This window comes from Zingiber officinale, chromosome 6A, assembly GCF_018446385.1.
Source record: "Zingiber officinale cultivar Zhangliang chromosome 6A, Zo_v1.1, whole genome shotgun sequence".
In the NCBI taxonomy this organism is placed as follows: domain Eukaryota; kingdom Viridiplantae; phylum Streptophyta; class Magnoliopsida; order Zingiberales; family Zingiberaceae; genus Zingiber; species Zingiber officinale.
The window spans coordinates 116,499,787-116,520,904 of record NC_055997.1 but is presented as its reverse complement, the minus strand read 5'-3'; the positions used below and the strand labels follow the sequence as shown (position 1 = coordinate 116,520,904).

The 21,118-nt window shown below is 39.5% G+C and overlaps 1 pseudogene; it reads right to left on the bottom strand.

Annotated features, from left to right (window-relative positions):
* The window catches only part of LOC121995203, a 50,955-nt pseudogene that overhangs the window by 7,361 nt on the left and 22,476 nt on the right, over window positions 1-21,118 (bottom strand).

Sequence of the window (21,118 nt, the reverse complement as noted above, 5' to 3'; positions counted from 1 at the left end):
TTTGAATCACTCAGATATATTCAGCCATAACAAAGCTTCTATGATACAATTGGAGTAGCTTGTAAATTGTACTATTTTATTGAATCTTATTTAGTGCTTATTAACTCCGCCCATGACGACCGGTCATGGCCGGTCCCAAGCCCAGATAAAGGAGGAGGGTTGCGTTAGGTTGCCAGCCAGCATCAAACTATGGCAAATATTCAATGAATGAATCCATTAAATTATTGTGTCAATGCTAAGTTGTTACCCGGAAGGAACTCGTTGTAGGGTCCGACTGTAACGTCTCGGCAAGGACCGCTACATCTCCAGAACTCAGGTGTAGTGATAAATATGCAAGAGTTCGCGTTACAGGTCCGACTGTAACGTCTCAGCAAGGACCGCTACATTTCCATGAGAACTTGGGTGTAGTGTTAAATAGGCAAAAGTTCTCACACCATAAGTTAGATAAGAACAAATATGATAGAAAAACTAATAATCTAAGATTTGAAACATGGAACATAGGAACTCTGGTAAATCAATGGAGGTAGTAGATATGATGATTAGAAGAAATATTAGTATTTTGTGTGTACAAGAGACAAAATGGACAGGTGAGAAGGCAAAGATGATAGAGAACTCGGGTTTTAAGTTATGGTACACTGGAAAGAGTAAAGTAAGAAATGGAGTGGGTATTATTGTAGATAGTTTGTTAAAGGATGAAGTTGTAGGAGTAGTTAGAAAAGGGGATAGAATTATAGCCCTTAAGATAATAGTGACGAAAGAAACTATGAACATAATTAGCGTATATGCACCACAAGTAGGATTAGATGAAGCTACCAAATCAAGATTTTGAGAGGACTTAGATGAAATATTACAAAATATTCCACCAAATAAAATGATTTTAATAGGAGGTGATCTAAATGGGCATGTTGGAGTGAAAAATGAAGAATATGAGAGAGTACATGGGAGTTATGGGTTTGGAACGAGGAATGAGAAAGGGACAACTATATTAGATTTTACGATAGCATATGACCTTATATTAGTTAATACATTTTTTAAGAAAAAAGAAGAACACTTAGTCACATTCAAAAGTGGGAATAATAAATCGCAAATTGACTTTCTTATGGTTAGGAAGAAGAATAAAAAGATTTGTAAATATTGCAAAGTCATCCCTGGAGAAATCTTAACTACCCAACATAGAAAATATATACAATTCCTATAATTAAGTGGTGGAAGTTAAAGGATGGGAAACAACATATATTTAAGGAGAAGGTAAAAGTACAAGCATTAGGTGAAATATATGATGACTCTAATACAACATGGGATAAGATGGTATCAAAGTTGAAAATAGTAACTAAGAATGTACTCGGTGAGTCAAAGGGACACGCACTACTAAGTAAAGAATCTTGGTGGTGGAATGAGAAAGTATAAGAGAAAGTGAAGGAAAAACGAATAACTTATAAGGAATTATATATTTGTAAGAACGAAGAAAACTTTAAAAAATATACAATAGCCAAGAAAGAAGCTAAGAAAGTTGTGAGTGAAGCAAAAAATGAAACTTTTGAACGGTTATATCAAAAATTAGATACAAAAGAAGGGGAAAAAGACATTTATAGAATAGCTAAAGTGAGAGAAAGAAAAACAAGAGACCTTAGCCAAATAAAATGTATTAAAGATGAATGTAATAGGGTATTAGTAAATGATGGAGAAATAAAAGAGCGGTGGAAGAGGTATTTTCATCAACTTTTTAATGAAGGTTTAGGTGACCAACTTAACTTAGGTAATTTAATTAGGTCAAATGAGTATATAAATTTTAATTTTATCGTAAAATTCAAACTTCAGAAGTAAAACAAACTTTAAATGAGATGCACAATGGAAAAGTCGTTGGACCAGATGATATTCCGATAGAGGTATGGAAGTGCTTAGGGAAACAAGGTATTGAATAACTTACAAAAATATTTAACATGATATTGAAAACGAAAAAAATGTCTGATCAATGGAGGATAAGTACTCTAGTTCCCTTATATAAGAATAAGGGAGACGTACAAAATTGTACAAACTATAGGGGTGTTAAACTAATGAGTCATACTATGAAACTTTGGGAAAAAGTAATAGAAAAAAGATTAAGGAAGGAGACCACATTGACAGAAAATCAATTTGGGTTCATGCCTGGAAGGTCGACAATAGAAACTGTACATCTTCTTAGACAATTAATTGAAAAATATCAGGAGCAAAAACAAAATCTACACATGGTATTCATTGACTTAGAAAAAGCTTATGATAGAGTCCCAAGACAAATTATATGGAGAATTTTAGAAAAGAGAGGTATTAGTGTAATATATATTGAACTAATTAAGGATATGTATGAGGATGTAACAACCAAAGTAAAGACTTCAGGCGGAATAACTGAAGCATTTCCAATAAAGATAAGGTTACATCAAGGATCAGTTCTAAGCCCCTATCTTTTACACTAATTATGGACGAACTCACTGCACACATTCAAGACACAGTATCGTGATGCATGTTGTTTGCAGATGATATTATTTTGATAGATGAGACACGTGAAGGAGTAAATGCTAAGCTAGAATCTTGGAGGGAAACACTAGAAGGGAAAAGTTTTAAGATTTGTAGATTAAAGACAGAATATATGGAATTTAAGTTTAGCAATATTATAAGTAATGAAATCATTGTTAAGATAGGAGAGGACGAGTTGTCCGGAACCGAGAGATTTAAATATTTAGGATCATTTTTACAAAATGATGGAGGGATTAAGAGAGATGTCTTACACAGAATACAAGTAGGATGGGTGAAATGGAGGGGAGCGTCGAGTGTTTTATGTGACCATAACGTACCTCTTAAACTTAAAGGTAAGTTCTATAAAACCGCAGTTAGACCTGCTATGTTATAAGGAGCTGAATGTTGGGCTATGACTCGAGCACATGAGCAGAAAATGAGAGTTGCAGAGATGAGGATGTTAAGATGGATGTGTGGACATACGAAGATGGACAAAATAAGAAATGAGAGCATTAGAGAGAAAGTCGGAGTTGCATCTATTGAGGAAAAACTCCGAGAGACACGTTTAAGATGGTACAGACATGTACTTAGACGACCAATAAATGCTCCAGTTACGCGATGTGAAACTATGATAAATATGCATATCAAACGAGGAAGAGGGCAACAATAAAACAAGATAAAATTTATTTAAATATAGATGATGTATAATAGGAGATAGAGCTCAATGGCGTAAAAGGATTCATTCAGCCGACCCCACCTAGTGGGAAAAGGCTTGGTTGTTGTTGTTGTTGTATTTAGTGCTTATTAAGTTATTAGCAGCCAGTCAAGGATGACTTGTAATAAAGCTTAGAAGACTTTTTCTTTTACTGCTATCGTAATGCTGGGCATGAGATTCAAATCTGTCTGATACCATCTTAGATGAACCGACAGATAGATCTGTCCAGCATTGCAGGTGTCAAACTAACACTGACCAAGACTATTATACGAATTTTTAAATACAATATTGCTACAGATGTAACCGACCCCACCTAGTGGGAAAAGACTTGGTTGTTGTTGTTGTTGTTTGTAATATTGCTACAGATGTATCTATACCATTTATTATACTAGTACGGTACTTATCCAAAAGTTATCGAGGTGACAAACCAATTACTTGTTCCAGACCATGACTGGGTGAATAGAACTAAATTTTAATTAATTGATAAGCAGAGCTGAATAGGTACCAGAACATTAAAAAATTCATAGATACTACAACTTATATAGCTTGCAATATCAAACTATTGTTCATAACAATCAACTAAAAGCCAAAGATACCTTCAAATTTTGATTGTATAGGTCATAACAGATGCCAGCAAAAAATAGAAAATACTATAGTCTCTTCCCACTCATTCGGACAACTGTTTGCCCTAAGAACTCCTTTCAAACTTGTTCACTACTTTAAATATAGAAGTATGCTCCATTGCAAATTAAGAGAGTAGGCTTAAAGAAGGAGCAACGAATGACCATTATCATAATTTAGATATAAGAATGTTGAGCTTCACTTACCTATGCACGCCTCTAAACCTCCTTTTACTTTCCTCTTAGTACTATTTGTGCACAATTTTGTTTTATATACACAATGCAATTTATAGAGAGATATCCATTCACAAATGTTCAGTCAAATACTGAATTTAATGGCCTATAATGATGTCAAGAATTTGACTAAAAAGTTAAATTTTAGGAGTTATACAACAAAAGTTTACTTTTGTGACAACCAATTTTAATTTTTCACCAAGTATATGTTTCATCCTGTCTGCAAAAGAGTTACTCCTGTATTTAGATAGCAAAGAAGTTGGTGTATGTCTGACTACAAATTCAGAAAGATACATATAAATTGGTTCTTTAAGTCACTAAAAACCCAACAAATAAATAAATTTGCATCATAACTACCAAAGGTATCCATACACCAATGTAAGATCCTAGAAGAAAGAATTCTCACTTGTTGCCATGCTTGGATAGCTTGTCCCCTCTTATCTATCCTTCCAATCAAAAAATCCCGAATAAGTGAAGGGAAATATCGCATAGTTTTCTGGGACCATGTATGCTGACTAGTAGCCATAATCTGCTCCAACAAAGGCTGAAGGTAAAGCATGTGCTCCACGTCAGCAACTCCACGTGTCTTAATGGTTATAGCCAAACTAATTATTGTGATTCGATTAATTGTCTCTGTAAAATCAGTTGGCCCCTGTAAGATCAGCCAAAATAAGAAAGAAATTTGCACTAATCTTTATCTAAATGACATTAATACTAATTCCTCAAGAAAAGGTTAAACCTTCAATTCTTTCTTGACCACGAAAAAATCTCGTATTGAGAGAATCAAATTCATGCACAAATTTTCAGCCAATCTAAAATGGCGATGTTCTCCACGCTTTCCCTTGATTGTTGAGATTATCTTAGTAACATCATTCATCAATGCCTTACTCTTGCCATAGTACCTGAAAAGATAAAACATTAGCATGATCAAAATTTTAAAATAAAGATTAGTGAGAATAGACTAATCTTTCCAATGAACAGATCATCTTTACAAATAATCCTAAAAGAAAATCTGACAAAGGGAAGAGAAATAGAGAGGGCTGAGATCTAAGAAAAATATTATTATTTGTTTATAAAAAAAGATGGAAATTAAGTTGATGTGCTGTTAAAGCCTTTATTTTACTAGCAGTTTTTTTTTATCAACCATTACTCTTTTAATATACTGTTTTACACAGAACTTAACTAGAGTCCAACAGAGTTGAATTGAGCTTAAATTAAACCTGAAATGTAATATATGATTCCGTTGAATTTGTTTAGGCTCAGAATAAGATGCTAGCAACTGAGAGGAAATGATAATGTCAAGGTCAAGTCATTTAAGACATCAATCTGGGATCAAATTTAGCAAACGTGAGTTCTTACCCTTTTCATGTGACAAATTTGTTTCAATTAGGTTGCCCATTAATATGTTGATAAATTGGGATATGTTGATTTTGTGCAATTGAAGGGTGGTAAATGGTATCAGATTCGTTTAGGTCAAGGTTAAGTGAGCAGGTTTCAGCAGCTCAACTTCAAATGAGAAAACCCTGAATGAAGGTAGGATGTATGACCCTTTTGATCTCGAGATCATCGTTGATTTGGTTTGGTGGGTCATTATATGTTGATGAAGTTTCTAATGTGTTATTCCAACTTATGATCCATGCCGGATAGCAAATTTTCCCTGATTTGCGTTGGGATCAGCATTTGGTAGTAATTGACATTCAATTTTGTAAGGTCGAATCCAGATTCATAAGATCCACAACTTTGGTTTTAATGATATTATTGACGTTCCTATTATCAAAGTTTGTTGAATGCTAGATCTGTCAATGGACAGTGCATAAATATGGTTCTCTTGGATTTAAGTCTGGCTTTAGCTGTGTATTCTTAGCAATGATTAATTGATAAATAATTCTTCCCATGTTCTTTTTATAGAGTGATGAATTTTCTATCTCATTGTGACTATGATTTAGGTGTTAAACTATTCAATTAAGAAGGATGGCGAAATTTATTCAATGTTTTATGAGCTTTTATGTTGATGGAATGATGTATGTGTTAGTGCAATCATGGCCTAATTGTTCATGTCCATCCACATTGTTTTGATGTGTTTGGTAAAAAGTTTGAGTTGGGTTTGTTCATATGACTTGTGTATGTATGAAGTGTATAGGAACTTAATTGGATCAATGACCAGAGGTCTGCTACAAATTGGAGAAGAATGGAATGGGACATCCAAAGGATTGCATGATGAGGAACATAGAGGAGGATATCAATGGCAGATATTATGGCCTATCAAATATGGAATTTACTTTGCCATAATTGTGCTAATTAGCTGTGTATATATTATTACCTAGAGTAGATTATTTGTAATTAGTACATACTTAAATTAGATTATCAGTAATTAAAATGGTAGCTATATTTACTTTGTTACTAAAGATAAATTGTAAAGCAATTCTATTTAATGAGAAAGCTCCGGAGAAGAAAGGGACACTTTTTTCTGGAATTTCAAAGCTGTTTTGTCATGGTATCAGAGCCAAAGGAAGGCTAAAATTTCTTCTGCCCTTAAAGCTCTCTGGTTTGTTTCTTTTGGTTTGATTTCCAATCAACAATTTTTTTTTTCTCTCGGTTGATTGACTTGTGATTGAGAGTTTGGATTAAGATTTCTGTTTTTCTGGATTGACTTGTTTTTCGGATGGCTAATGAGAATTTTTCTGGAAGAATACCTACGGAGACTTGGCAATCAAATTTACCGGAAAGAATTATGCAACATGGGAATTTCAGTTCCGGATGTTTCTGAAAGGGAAGGAGCTTTGGGGTCACATTGATGGGTCTTTAATGGCTCCTGAAAACGCTAAGGACCTTGGTCAATGGGAGACAAAGGATGCCCGAATTATCTCTTGGCTTCTCGGATCCATCGAAGCTCATATGGTGAACAATTTACGTCCTTTTAATACGACTAAGGAGATGTGGGATTACCTGAAACGAATATATCATCAAGATAATACTGCAAAGCGATTCCAACTAGAGCTTGAGATTGGTAACCTCAGTCAAGGTGATCTTTCTATTGAGCAATATTATTCTGGATTTCTTAATCTTTGGGGTGAATATTCTAATATTATATATTCAAAAGTACCAAAGGAGGCCTTAGCTAGTATTCAGGCAATTCATGAAGTTAGTAAACGCGATCAATTTTTAATGAAATTGAGATCAGACTTTGATGTTGCTCGGGCTGGATTGCTAAATAGAAATCCAGTTCCTTCTTTGGATATATGTCTTGGAGAATTGTTGCGTGAAGAACAAAGATTGGCTACCCAAGCTGTTCTAGGTGCATCACTAGAAAAATCTACAGTTATCAATGTTGCTTATGCTGCTCAAGGGAGGAACCGTGGTAAGGATCAACTGCAATGTTATAGTTGTAAGGAGTTTGGGCATATTGCTCGCAACTGCAGTAAGAAATTCTGCAACTATTGTAAGCAACATGGGCACATTATCAAGGAGTGTCCTACACGTCCGGAAAATCGACGAACCCAAGCTTTTCAAGCTACTATTCCAAATCTGAATGTTATTGGTCCTACATCTACAGTCACTGGCACCAATCAATCTGTTCTTACGCCAGAGATGGTCCAACAGATGATTCTCACAGCCTTTTCTACTCTTACTCTTCAGGGCCAAGGTATGAATATTTCTTCTTCATGGATTGTTGATTCTAGGGCGTCCAATCATATGACTGGGTCACCTGATCAGTTGCATAATGTACGACAGTATAATGGCTCACAAAATATTCAGATTGCTAATGGCAGTAATCTTCCAATTACAGCCATTGGTGATATAGGGTCTTCTTTTAGTCATGTATTTATCTCTCCTGGGTTGTCTACAAATCTAATTTCTGTTGGTCAGATGGTTGATAATCACTGTGATGTACATTTCTCTCGTGATGGTTGTATTGTACAGGATCAGGTGTCGGGTCAAGTGATCGCGAAGGGGCCTAAAGTGGGAAGATTATTTCCGTTACAGTTTTCTGTTCCTAGAAATTTGTCCTTCTCTTCTATTGTTACTGCAAATAAGGCTGATATTTGGCATAAACGATTGGGCCATCCGAATAATGTGATTTTATCTAATTTAATGAAGAATGGCTTTCTTGGTGACAACATTCAGTCTTTTAAACATCTATTACCTCTTGCCTGCACTACTTGTAAACTTGGGAAAAGTAAAGTTCTACCTTTTCCTACTCATGGTGGTCGTGCTAAAACATGCTTTGAGATAATACATAGTGATGTTTGGGGCATTACTCCAGTTACTTCCCATGCACAATATAGATATTTTGTGACGTTTATTGATGACTATAGTCGATTCACGTGGATATATTTTCTACGTAGTAAAGCTGATGTGTTCACTGTTTTTCAAAAATTTCTGGCTTTTATTGAGACACAATTCTCTACGTGCATTAAGATTTTACGGTCTGATAATGGTGGTGAATATCTATCACATGAATTTCAAGCCCTTTTGCAAAACAAAGGTATTTTATCACAACGGTCATGTCTTTATACTCCCCAGCAAAATGGGGTGGCTGAACGAAAACATCGTCACTTATTGGATATGGTACGCACACTCCTCCTAGAGTCCTCAGTTCCGCCTACATTTTAGGTGGAAGTCTTGTCTACTGCTGTGTATTTGATTAATCGGTTGCCCTCTCAACAACTGAATTTTGATTCTCCTTACTATCGTCTTTTCGGTATGCATCCTGATTATCACATGTTGCACACATTTGGGTGTGTTTGTTTTGTCCACTTGCCGTCTCATGAGCGTCACAAGCTTACAGCTCAATCTGTACGGTGTGCTTTTATGGGTTACAACAATGTTCAAAAAGGTTTTCTATGTTATGATGCGATTGCTAATCGTTTGCGTATTTCCCGAAATGTGATTTTCTTTGAGCATGAGTATTATTTTCCGCAACATGTTTCTCCTTCTGGAAGTATTCTTCTTCCTCATTTTGAGAATACCTCTCCATCAACTGATCGTTTTATACCTGGCGTTATATATCAACGACGAAAAACCTCACCATTACAAACTCTTCCCGATCCTAATCCAATGGTTCTTCGAAAATCCTCTCGCACTCGTCATCCTCCTGATAAATATGGTTTTTCTGCCACTTTAGCTGATACTACAGTTCCTACCTCTTATTCGTATGCGACTAAGCAGACATGTCGGGTTAAAGCTATGCAGGATGAACTTCAGGCCCTTCAGGAGAATCACACTTGGGATATTGTTCCTTGCCCAAGTGGTGTTAAGCCCATTGGTTGTAAATGGGTATATTCTATTAAGCTACGATCTGATGGTTCAATTGATAGATATAAAGCAAGGCTGGTGGCACTTGGTAATCGCCAGGAGTATGGAGTGGATTATGAGGAGACATTTGCTCCTGTAGCTAAGATGACGACAGTGCGACTTATCCTTGCTATTGCTGCTTCCAAGGGATGGTCATTACGACAAATGGATGTGAAAAATGCCTTTTTGCATGGAGATCTTAAGGAAGAAATTTATATGACTCCACCATCAGGATTATTTTCTACACCCTCTTTTGATGTTTGCAAACTAAAACGTTCACTCTATGGTTTAAAGCAGGCTCCACGTGCTTGGTTTGACAAGTTCCGCTCTACGCTTATTAACTTCTCTTTTGTCCAAAGTCAGTATGATTCTTCTTTATTCCTGTGCAAAACTGCAAAAGGAATCGTCTCGCTCCTGGTATATGTTGATGATATTGTTATTACAAGGTCCGACTCTGTCTTAATTTCTCAGCTTCAAGAGCATCTTCAGGGGTCTTTCCATATGAAAGACTTGGGATCTTTACACTATTTTTTGGGGCTTGAAGTACACTCTACTCCAGCTGGAATTTTCTTACACCAACATAAATATCTTCAGGGGATAGTGGCTTTGGCTGGTCTACAGGATGGTCGTTCTGTTGATCATCCTTTAGAGGTGAACGTTAAATATCGCCGTGATGAGGGTGATTTTCTCCCAGATCCATCTTTATATAGACAACTAGTGGGGAGCTTGAACTATCTGACTATTACCCGGCCTGATATTGCCTTTTCTGTTCAACAAGTTAGTCAATTTCTACAAGCACCTACACATCTTCATTTGGCTGCAGTTCGATGCATTGTTCGCTATTTGCATGGTACTTCTTCCCGGGGACTTTTCTTCTCTGCGGGCTCTCCTATTCGTTTGGTTGCATATAGTGATGCTGATTGGGCTGGTTGTTCTGATACTCGACGCTCAGTTACAGGTTGGTGCATGTTTTTGGGTACCTCTCTTATTGCGTGGAAAAGTAAGAAGCAAGATCGGGTGTCTAAGTCTTCCACAGAATCAGAGTATCGCGCTATGTCCTCTGTTTGTTCTGAAATAGTTTGGCTTCAGGGACTGTTGGGTGAACTTGGGTTTTCCCAACTTGAACCTACTCCACTTCATGCAGATAATACTAGTGCTATTCAAATTGCTGCTAATCCAGTATTTCACGAACGCACCAAACACATCGAAGTAGATTGTCATTCTATTCGTGAGGCATATGATGCTTGTGTCATCACTCTTCCACATATAACCACTGAATTCCAAATTGCTGATGTGTTTACTAAAGCTCTCTCCCGACATCGTCATCACTTTCTTATTGACAAATTGATGTTTGTTGATCATCCAGCATCAATTTGAGGGGGGATATCAATGGCAGATATTATGGCCTATCAAATATGGAATTTACTTTGCCATAATTGTGCTAATTAGCTGTGTATATATTATTACCTAGAGTAGATTATTTGTAATTAGTACATACTTAAATTAGATTATCAGTAATTAATATGGTAGCTATATTTACTTTGTTACTAAAGATAAATTGTAAAGCAATTCTATTTAATGAGAAAGCTCCGGAGAAGAAAGGGACACTTTTTTATGGAATTTCAAAGCTGTTTTGTCAGAGGAAGTGTTGACGACAGCCGAAAGAAGACAAACTATGTAGAGGAGTGAAGGATTGTTGAACGAGCGGAGGACTTAGTGCATCAGAGGGCTTAAGACCTGATGGGTAACGAGAGCTGACTTTGAAAGCAAAATCAACCTACGAAGGTAAGCTCTTAATTGAGTTGTGCGAGTCAAATGCCTTATATTTAGGGTTCAGATAGTTTTTTACTTAGATGTAAGATTACACCAAGAACCAGTGAGTTCAGAGCTTAGCCGATGGTTCAATGAACTGGAAGTTGACTCTGGTCTTCTGATGTGCTAAATCCACTCGAGAGTTAACTCAAGCTGAATTGCTCACAAATAGATTGTCTATCTTTGAAGCCGAGTCAACTGAAATAGATTTTAGTCGAGTTGACTAAAGGGATTGAGTTGATTGGACAGTGAATTGGATTCCCTATTGAATTTGAAAATGAGTTGATTGGAAGAGGATCTTATCCAATTTAATTGACTGACAAGATTTGAGTGTCAATGAAACTAAAGACGGCAATTGATGGATAAGGATCCCATGATTTAAGTTTCAATCGACTAGTGGCCTAAATGAGTCAATTGGCATTAATGCAAAATAATTATGAAAACTTATCCATGTACATTTGGAGGGTTATAAAAGGAATGGCAAAGAAAGCTCGAAGGATAATAACAAAGTCATATTTCTTAGGTCATTCCACAACTCCACAAAGCTTAGTTTTATTTTATATAGACTTTCATATTTAGGACTCCACCTCTAGTATTAGAGAAAATTAGTGGCCTTTTCGAGGGGTGACTCACCTTAAGAGTTCATAGGCCATGGAGTAAAAATCAGGGGTTCCAAACCATATAGATCATCTATAGTATTTGTACTTTTCTCTCATTGTGTGTAGCCTATTTATCCACTGCACTTACAAGAGAGAGAAAGAATTTCTATTTTCAGATCGAAGTGCTATTCAGCACCCCTTTAGCCATCCAATCACAATCATATCAATCCTATCAGTATGATCTGATGAATCTAGATAAACTCAGATTTTGTGATTCTGCTAAGACTATCTACTTGCATTAGCGTTTAGAATTATTGAGCTTAAAATTCTCTTTATTTTTTCCTGTTCATGTTTGTTCTAATGTTGTATACTACAACATAACACTTACAAGATAGCTATGTATGGCATGTGATCAATCAATTTACATAAAGGTGTTGTTAGGATATTAGACACAAGTGTTGTGCAATTGGCGTATATTGAATGTTGGTTCAAGGTGATGACAGTTTGCATATAATGATAATCATAGTATTATTAATTCATAATCACTCGCATCAATATAATAATTCACCTTATAACAGAAGATGGATATATATATATATATAACAAAAAACCGTCAAATACAAAAAAGTGGTACGTGGTTAAGTTTTAAATTTTTAAAAAGATATTATTGTTTTAAGTTTACTATTTCTAGAAGTTCTAGTTTATTCTACACTAGATCATAAAAGATTGGGTTATTGGCCTCTCACCTACTTATCAGTCATTCAATTGCTCAAGCAACATTATAATAAAGTCTGCTATTTAGAGATGATTTGATCTTGTAAAATCACAGATTGAGGCACAAAATCTGTGAGATCACTTGCTGAGTCACCCAAACAGTCTCAAGCTGCACCAACCTTATATCTACATCAGAAAACCTAACACTAAATAAAATTCATTAGCGGTTCAGGGAGTTTTTCTCTGAAAATAACTACCAACTAATCCCATTAACCCTATCCTTCCAAACCCAGTTAACAGCGTTATTAACCTCATTACACTAATTACTTAATCTCACTGTGAAGAAGAAAAAAAGAAGACAAAGCTCGCGTGGCATATTTATGGTTTAATACTAGACAATATGATCTGATGGAATCAAGGCCATGGAGTTGAATAACATGCACAATTAGTTTCGACAATTGATCAAATTGGTAATTCAAATGCCCAGCGTTACGTTAACAGGTATTGCTTGATATTCGAGAATAAAATAAAAAGGGAAAGTAGAAAATAAGATATCTGTAGTTACAGAGTCTTTATTCTGTTCCGCTTTCATTGACCAGTAGATAGTAGATAGTAGATAGTAGATAGTAGATAGTAGATACCATTTACATTTGTCCAACCCATGCTTCATAATATTAGCAATAGCCTTTTTAAAGATTCATAACTTCATGCTAACCTAAATTGACTAGCATATGACCATTTTCGAGAAGAACAAGCTATCTATTCATATGTTTGGCCAATCCAACTATTTAATAGTTGGAAAAAAAAAATACAATACAGGATGAAATAGAAAATTTAGACAAGATCAAGGCACAAAACAGTTAGACATGGTCTTCATAAACTACTTTAACTCGTTCAATGCTTATCTAGTCAAAGTTGTAATTGCAGATCTACAAGATTTCCATCATCAACAAAACTAAATATGAACCATGAAATATCTAAGTTAAATTCTATAAGGAATAAACAACTTTTTTAGATTTTTAGAGCGACCATGGTAAAGGATATCTCATTGTAGCACCTGTATAGAGGAAGTAGTCTGTAGTTTAATATCTCAAGGAGCAATATAGACATTCCAGGTTTGTTCAAAAAAGATGATGATCGTTGGGTCAAATTCTGCAGATACAAAAAACAAAGTTACAAAAGAGCACATTGTTCTAGTATATTGCTAGCAAAAAAATAATGTAAATTTATCAATTAGGTAAGGTTTTTTTTCGGTTGAACAATTCAATTTCCTGAACCAGTACAGCAGAGGTCACTTCAGTGAGGTAAATTTTCACAGTTAACAGCTCCAATCAGATCTATCATACATAGCATCTCAATTAAGTTGAGAGATGATCAAGATTGTTGCAATAACCAAAGCAAGATTTGATCTTACTGCTTAAGAAGCCATAAAGGGCATCGCACTAAGCAATTAACATCAGCCAAAACCTTATTATCATCAAGCCTTATTATAAATTACTTGAATTTTATTCCTCCAATAAACTACATGCAAGATTATATTATTAGAAATATTCAAATTAATTAAATCGTTCATTATATTGTTTCCTTTGTGCTATTTTGCCCTTTACGCTTTCCACTCTAATAGATTTAATTCTTCTAAGCTCTAACTGTTGAAACTAGCCATCTTCAACTATGTCCATATCATATGACCTATTTGTTCTCATTATAACTATCTATTGGATCTAAACTTAATTGCTCAAAAATATTCATATTTTCTATTTTATCCTTTCTAGTAACTCAGTACATCCATCTTCACAGTCATTGTACAAGCAACTATTTTTTTTCTTTATTTACTTATTTGGTTTAGAGTGAATTAGCTATAAATTTGACTAAGTATCACTGCTATTACTAGCTTTTAGTTCACTAGACAACCCCTTCAATAACACTCTATGTGGTCCTACACTCACAACTACTTGGCATTCAATTTACACTTTTAGTTCACTGCTGTGGTGCTTCCACAATTGTTACTCATGCATCTTGTCATATGTATTATTTATATGAAGACATGATCCAACTATAAGAACTCATAGTGTGATTCAGTACCATATTGAGCAATTCATCCTTATTCAGCTTTATATGTGATCCTGTCCGAAAATCATGAAGAAAATTGGTTGAAGATGTGGCTTCTGGGTTGACTGCTTCTAGACCTCTCTCCGCTCTGCAATAAAAGAAACGTCAGTGTCAAACCAGAGAAGGGGTCCCCGGCATTGACCCTCCGACGCTCAATTCAATCACCGGAAAAATGGAAGGAAGCGGAGCAACAGTAAGCATAGGCGTGAATAGTGGTGCATGGTTATATAGCACCCCAACGGGCAACGTGCACGCTCCTCAAGGCATGGGCACATTCTCCAAATTGTTCTATGAAAAGACATGTCAGAAAAGTGGCTCTATCACCATACCTTAACAACGCACGTAAATCTTGACAAGATAGTAGAAGCCGCCTGTTGACCATGCATCGTTGTCAGCGGCATTATCTCCCAAAGGGTTATCAATGGATATGGGAGGGGTCCCACTGCTTGGCCGAGCAGGGAGCCGCTCAGTCGGGGATCCCCTCTCAGTAGACCTTTGCTGCTTCCCTGTAATGACATGGTTCGGTAGATTATTTCCGCCCGACCGGGTAAGTCGCCTTAATGCTCCACTCCGCGCAAGTGCTCTTGGTTGTATGGGCATTCTGCTCGGACAGCCATTCACCGATTAGCAACTGCAGTAGACCTCCGCTACTCGGCCCACCTTTGGTGAGTCCGTTGGTTCTCTAGCATTGACCACCCTGATTTTGACCTCCACATTGGCTGCTATCTCCGCCTTTGACCCTCACTTGGTGGGCCTCTTTTATCACCGCATCACAAGCCTTCCCCTCAAGTCTAGTCGAAGGATGTTGTAAGTCCGACTAACTAGACTCGTAGTGTCTTTGGTGACCTCTTGATCAGGCATTCTCTGTTCTCGAGCTTCCGATCAGATTATAGTCTTCTTAGTGGTCGTTCTGCTTTCGTCTTACTGACCTAAGTGTGTAGCTGACGCTCAGATCTAACTTCACAAGCCTAGGTTTTACACTCTCTGCTTTCCACTCTCTGCCGCCGCACGCTTGATGTGACAGGCAGATATCCGCTGATGGTGTGACAGACGCCTTTTCAAATTCCATGGCCAGATCTTGTCCTTGTTTTTTGTAACCCATGATCGGACGGCTTGGAGCGATCATTCGCTGGACTTTATAAGCCCTTATTTATTCGTCGTCGTCTTTACACTTCCTCGCGTTTTCGATCTCGAGCACGTTCTGTGAGGCTTCTCCTCCTTATCTTTGCCAACGAACTTTCTCAAAGCGTCTCCTTTCTTTCCTTTGCTAAATCCACGCTTCGCTTCTTTCCCGATTTCTTATAGTTGTCTCCCCTCACCCTCCTCCGTTCATTCCTGGGCTTTGGTACACTTCCACCGGAACTAAGTTTAATGGGGATGAGATTGACCAGATGATACTCACCTATTGTTTCCCCTCCGACTATCAGATTCTCATCCCCTCTACCTACGACTGGCCCCATGAACCTCCCGTCGGCTTCCTACCCTTCTTTAAGGGTCAATTCTGCGTTGATCTTCGATTTCCCATTCACCCTTTCTTCTCGGTCGTGTGTAAATACTTTCATATATCCCTGCACCAATTGGTGTCCAATTCTTTTAGGTTGTTGTGCGGGGTGGTCGTGCTATTTCGTCTACACGGCATTCTCTTAGTCCCCCAAGTATTCCACTACTTTTACTATCTCAAATTGTCCGAGCCAGGGACCTTTTTGTTTCAAGGTCAAGTGGGCTCTGTCTTTTTTGACAAAATGCCGACCTCCAATAAATACTGGAGAGAGCACTAATTTTTCGTTCGCTTTCCCCCTCGGCTAGACTTCCCGACCAGCTAGCAGATGGAAGTGATGCAGTCTCCGTCGCTCGGAAAATACCAAAGTCGATCAGACTATCTCCAAGCAGCCTCCAGTTTGGTCGATCAGAAGTATCGCATCCACCGGCTACTGTTAGAGAGTGTCCTTTACGTGTTCGAGCTGAGCCGATCCGCACGCAATTGCCCATGACCTTAGGTATGCTCTGTCTTATCATTATCTTTGAATCTAACTGATTTTTCCTCCTTTTTTGTAGTTCAACAAATCATGTTGAGGGCACGTCAACGGCAAGAGCAGGCTCGTGGACACAGAGATTAACGTCGCAGGCATTGCCGAGTTGCAGAGTCGCAACCTGCAGCAGGTCGAGCAATCCAATGACCCGACCAGCGAAGTTGGAGGGATCCACGTGTCGGCCAGTAAGGCTGGAGCAAGTCAGACAACGGCCATTGATATCGCAGCTGCTACAGCTGACCTCCCTCCTGATCAGCCTTCGATGCTACCGATCGTGGTGCCATCGGAGTCGGCCACCTCATGCGAACCTCAAATACGACGCAAGAGGCACCGCGGGGAAGCTTCTTCCCGATCAACCACTTCCGCCTTACAGACCCTCGCCCGTACCGATTCACGCCCCTCCTTCGAACGGGGTGAGACTTTGTCACCCACCTTTCTCGAGCCGACGGCCGTCCCAATTCCTACATCTGTATCATCTGACCGAACACCTTCTCTGTCCAGGTTACTGTCGGAGACCATATGCGCGCCGCTACTCCTCTTTCCCGACCGCACGGGTATTTACTATCCGGCCATCCCCGATGCCCAAGTCCACGGGCCAAGTGACTTTCGAGCCTTCTAGTCCGAGTAGCCAGAGGCATATAACGGTCATCATCCACTTGCCCACTAATGAGTGGAGCCACACAGACGACGTCGAGCCCCGTTCCCTCGAACACCATATTCGGATCCAAGGGTTGCTGGCACAAGTATGGGTCGATGCTTGGCGACCATCTCCCCGGGGGAGCTCGCGGACAGACATACCTAGAAAGCTACTAGGGTACGTATATTACCCTTATGCTCACCTGTTTATTTCCCAATCAGCATTTACTAATTTTTTCTGCAGTTTTGGGTCGAGAGTCTGGCCATGTGCTAAAGACTAGCCTTTTTCGAGCATGAAGTCCAACAGCTGCACGCTCCAAGCACCCCATCAAAGGCTTCCCAGGCGCGTTTGGAGCAGTTGACTGGCGAGGTGGCCCAACTGAAGGCCGATCTGGAGAGGAGCTCCAAACAACTACAAGCTTAGCAGAACAAGAGTGTTGAGCAGGCCTCGCGAATTGAGAGGCTCAACAAGCAGGCTAGCAACTTTAGCCCAAAATCAACTCCGCCAATACCCGAAAGCTTCGCGCCATAGAGGACTTAGAGATTAAAAATAAAGAGGCTAGGGTCTTGGCGCAAAGTCTGAAGGATGCTGAGGCCGCTCTGGTCACCGAGTGGGAGAGCCGATCGGAAGAGCAAGTGGCTACTAAGCTTCAGCTCGACGCCAAGGATACGTTGAAAGCCGAGTTAGAGGCGTCCTGAGCGGCCTTCAAAATTTACCAAGATGCAGAGCACGACCGGTTTGGAGTTTTCAAGCCTGATTATCTCTGTTCGGACCCCTTCAACGACCAACTCACTAATCGAGCGCTTTGCCTCTTCAATTTTGGCATCGATGGACCCTTCAATAGCTGAAGGATGGCGGTTTCTCCCTCTCGCGATAAACAACAAGATCATAAACAGAGAAAAACTGACCGAGTCGTTGCCAGACGATGTGCTCGACTATCTTGAGTAATCCTCCTCTCTGTTTCGCAAGCCGCCTTTTGTACTCTCTACAGATGTGCTGTAAAAATTTTTCTAAGTGTCAACGAATGAACATTCATTCGACACCCCCTCCTTTTGTTAAATTTTGTAAGTATTCCTCCATGTATCACCGTTCAGCCCAATGGAGCTATCTAGCGTCTTGACCACCTTATAACGTTTTGTGAAAATTTTCTAAGTATGCATTCTTGCACCTCCGCTCGTCAATGTAACTAGTTGGCGAGCCGTCTAACCGCTTGTTTCGGTGTTTGCCGAACAACCTCTTTGTTTTTGTTAGCGAGAATCTTTTCTGCCAATCGGTAGTAGGACCAGTGTTTATAGTTGTCACATGACTTATCACTAGTTGTGATCTCAGGTTTATAGCTGTCACTCGGCTGTTGTCGTCGACAGGAGGGTTTATAGCCGCCGGTCGATTGTTGCTTCATCAACAAGGGTTTATAGTCGTCGCTCGATTGTTGATTGCGTAGACCAGGGTTTATAGTCACCGCTCGACTGTTAACGTAGACTAGGATTTATAGTCGTCGCTCGATTGTTGACGTAGACTAGGATTTATAATCGTCGCTCAACTGTTGATTGCGTAGACCAGGATTTATAGTCGCCGCTCAACTTTTGATTGCGTACACTAGGATTTATAATCATCGCTCGATTATTGATGTAGACTAAGATTTCTAGTCACCACTCGACTGTTGATTGCGTAGACATGAGTTTATAGTCGTCGCTCGACTGTTGATTGTGTAGATATGGGTTTATAGTCGCCGCTCGACTTTTAACTTGGTCGAACGACACAATAGTCTGGAACACTTGGGATCTTTATTCATTATTTTCCTGCACACACAGGACTTCCATTCATACAAGTATATCTAGATTTAACCACAAACCTCTCACCCGACCTTATAGGGCTGGAGATGATTTGCACTCCAAGCCCGCTCGAGCCTTCTCCTGTCTTCGTCCTGCAAGTAGTAGGCTCCCGACCGGAGCTTCTGAATTACTCTGTAGGGTTCTCCCTAAGAGGATTCTGGCTTGGTGACATCGTTGACCAACTTCACCCTTTTCCATACCAAGTCGTCGACCTATAACGATCTCGAGATTACCCTTCTATTGTAGTTCTGCTTCATGCGCTGCCTGTACGCCATGAGCCAGACGGCGACCTTATCCTGTGCTTCATCTACCAAGTCGAGCTCAATGAGTCTTCGTTCGACGTTTCCATCGTCGTAGAGCTGCATACGGTCGAACTCTACTCCCATTTCCACTGGAACCACTGCTTCACCTCCATACACCATATGGAATGGGGTGACACCGGTCGCCTCTCTTGGTGTGGTGCGATAGGCCCACAATACGCTTGGGAGTTCATCGACCCAGCAGCCTCCAGCATGGTCGAGCCGAGCCCGTAACTCTTTGAGGATTTCCAGTTGGTGACTTCCGCCATTGTTCTAGGAGTAGGTCACTGAGGTGAAAGCCTACGCAATGTCATAGCCTTCGCACCACTCCTTGAGCCTCCGTCCTCTTCCGTTGTCTGAGACGAGCTGGCGAGGGATGCCGAACTGACATAAGATATTTTGCCATATAAATTTGATGACAATATGCTTGGTTATCTTGGTTAGCGGCTCGGCCTCCGCCCACTTTGATAAATAATCTACTGCAACGAGTAGGAATCTTCGTTGACCAGTTGCTATTGGAAATGGTCTAACGATGTCCATGTCACTGGTCGAATGGACAAGACACCCACTTTGATAAATAATCTACTGCAACGAGTAGGAATCTTCGTTGACCAGTTGCTATTGGAAATGGTCTAACGATGTCCATGTCACTGGTCGAATGGACAAGACACTGTGGACGCTTTCATCTTCTCGGTGGATCGGTGTGGAATGTTATGATACTTTTGACATGACAAGCAAGTGGCCACTATCCGAGCAACGTCATCTTGCAATGTGGGCCAAAAGTATCCTGCCAATAGGATCTTTCGAGCCAGTGATCTGCCACCCGAGTGACTTCCGCAGGAGCCCTGATGAACCTCTTGCAAGATGTATTGAACGTCCTCCATTCTGACACAGTTGAGCAACGACCTTTAGAAAGCTCTTTTATATAGCTGATCCCTGATCATGATAAACCGACCGACCCTCTTTTTCAACAAGCGAGCTTCCTCCTGATCGGCTGATGTGACGCCCGATCAGAGGAACTCTGTCAATGGTGTCCTCCAATCGCTTGGGAAGTTTATTTCGTCCATCCTATTGATATGCGTCACCAGTGAGACCTGTTCGACCAACTGATATATCACGATCGGTGATAATGAACTAGTTAACTTAGCCAGCTCGTCAGTGGTCTGGTTGTTCGATCGGGGGATCTTCCAGATAACCACTTCTTGAAAACTAGCCTTCAACTTTTCGAAAGCTTCGGCGTATAGCTTGAGCCGAGCATTACTTATCTTAAACATGCCCAATTGTTGTTGAGCTGCTAGCTTTGAATCCGAGTGGATGAGGACTCTCGTAGCTCGTACATATCAAGCCTCTTGTAAACCAGTTATCAAGGTCTCATACTCAGCTTCGTTATTTATAGCTCGATAATCCAGCCGCACGGACAACTGCATCATGTCTTCTCGCGGCGAAATCAAGAGAACGTCGATTCCGTTGCCTTGCCGAGTGGATGAGCCGTCTACATGTATCTTCCAAGCAACGTCCGGCTCGGCGGTCTGGTCCTCAGTGACAAAATCAGCTAAAGCATGAGTCTTGATCACTGTCCACGGTTGATATTGTATGTCCAATTTGCTCAGCTCGGTGGTTCATTTGATCAGCCGTCCAGATGCTTCTAGGTTAAGGAGGACTCTTCCCAGTGCACTGTTGGTCATCATTACGATCGGATGTGATAGAAAATATGGTCAGAGTCTCCGAGCGG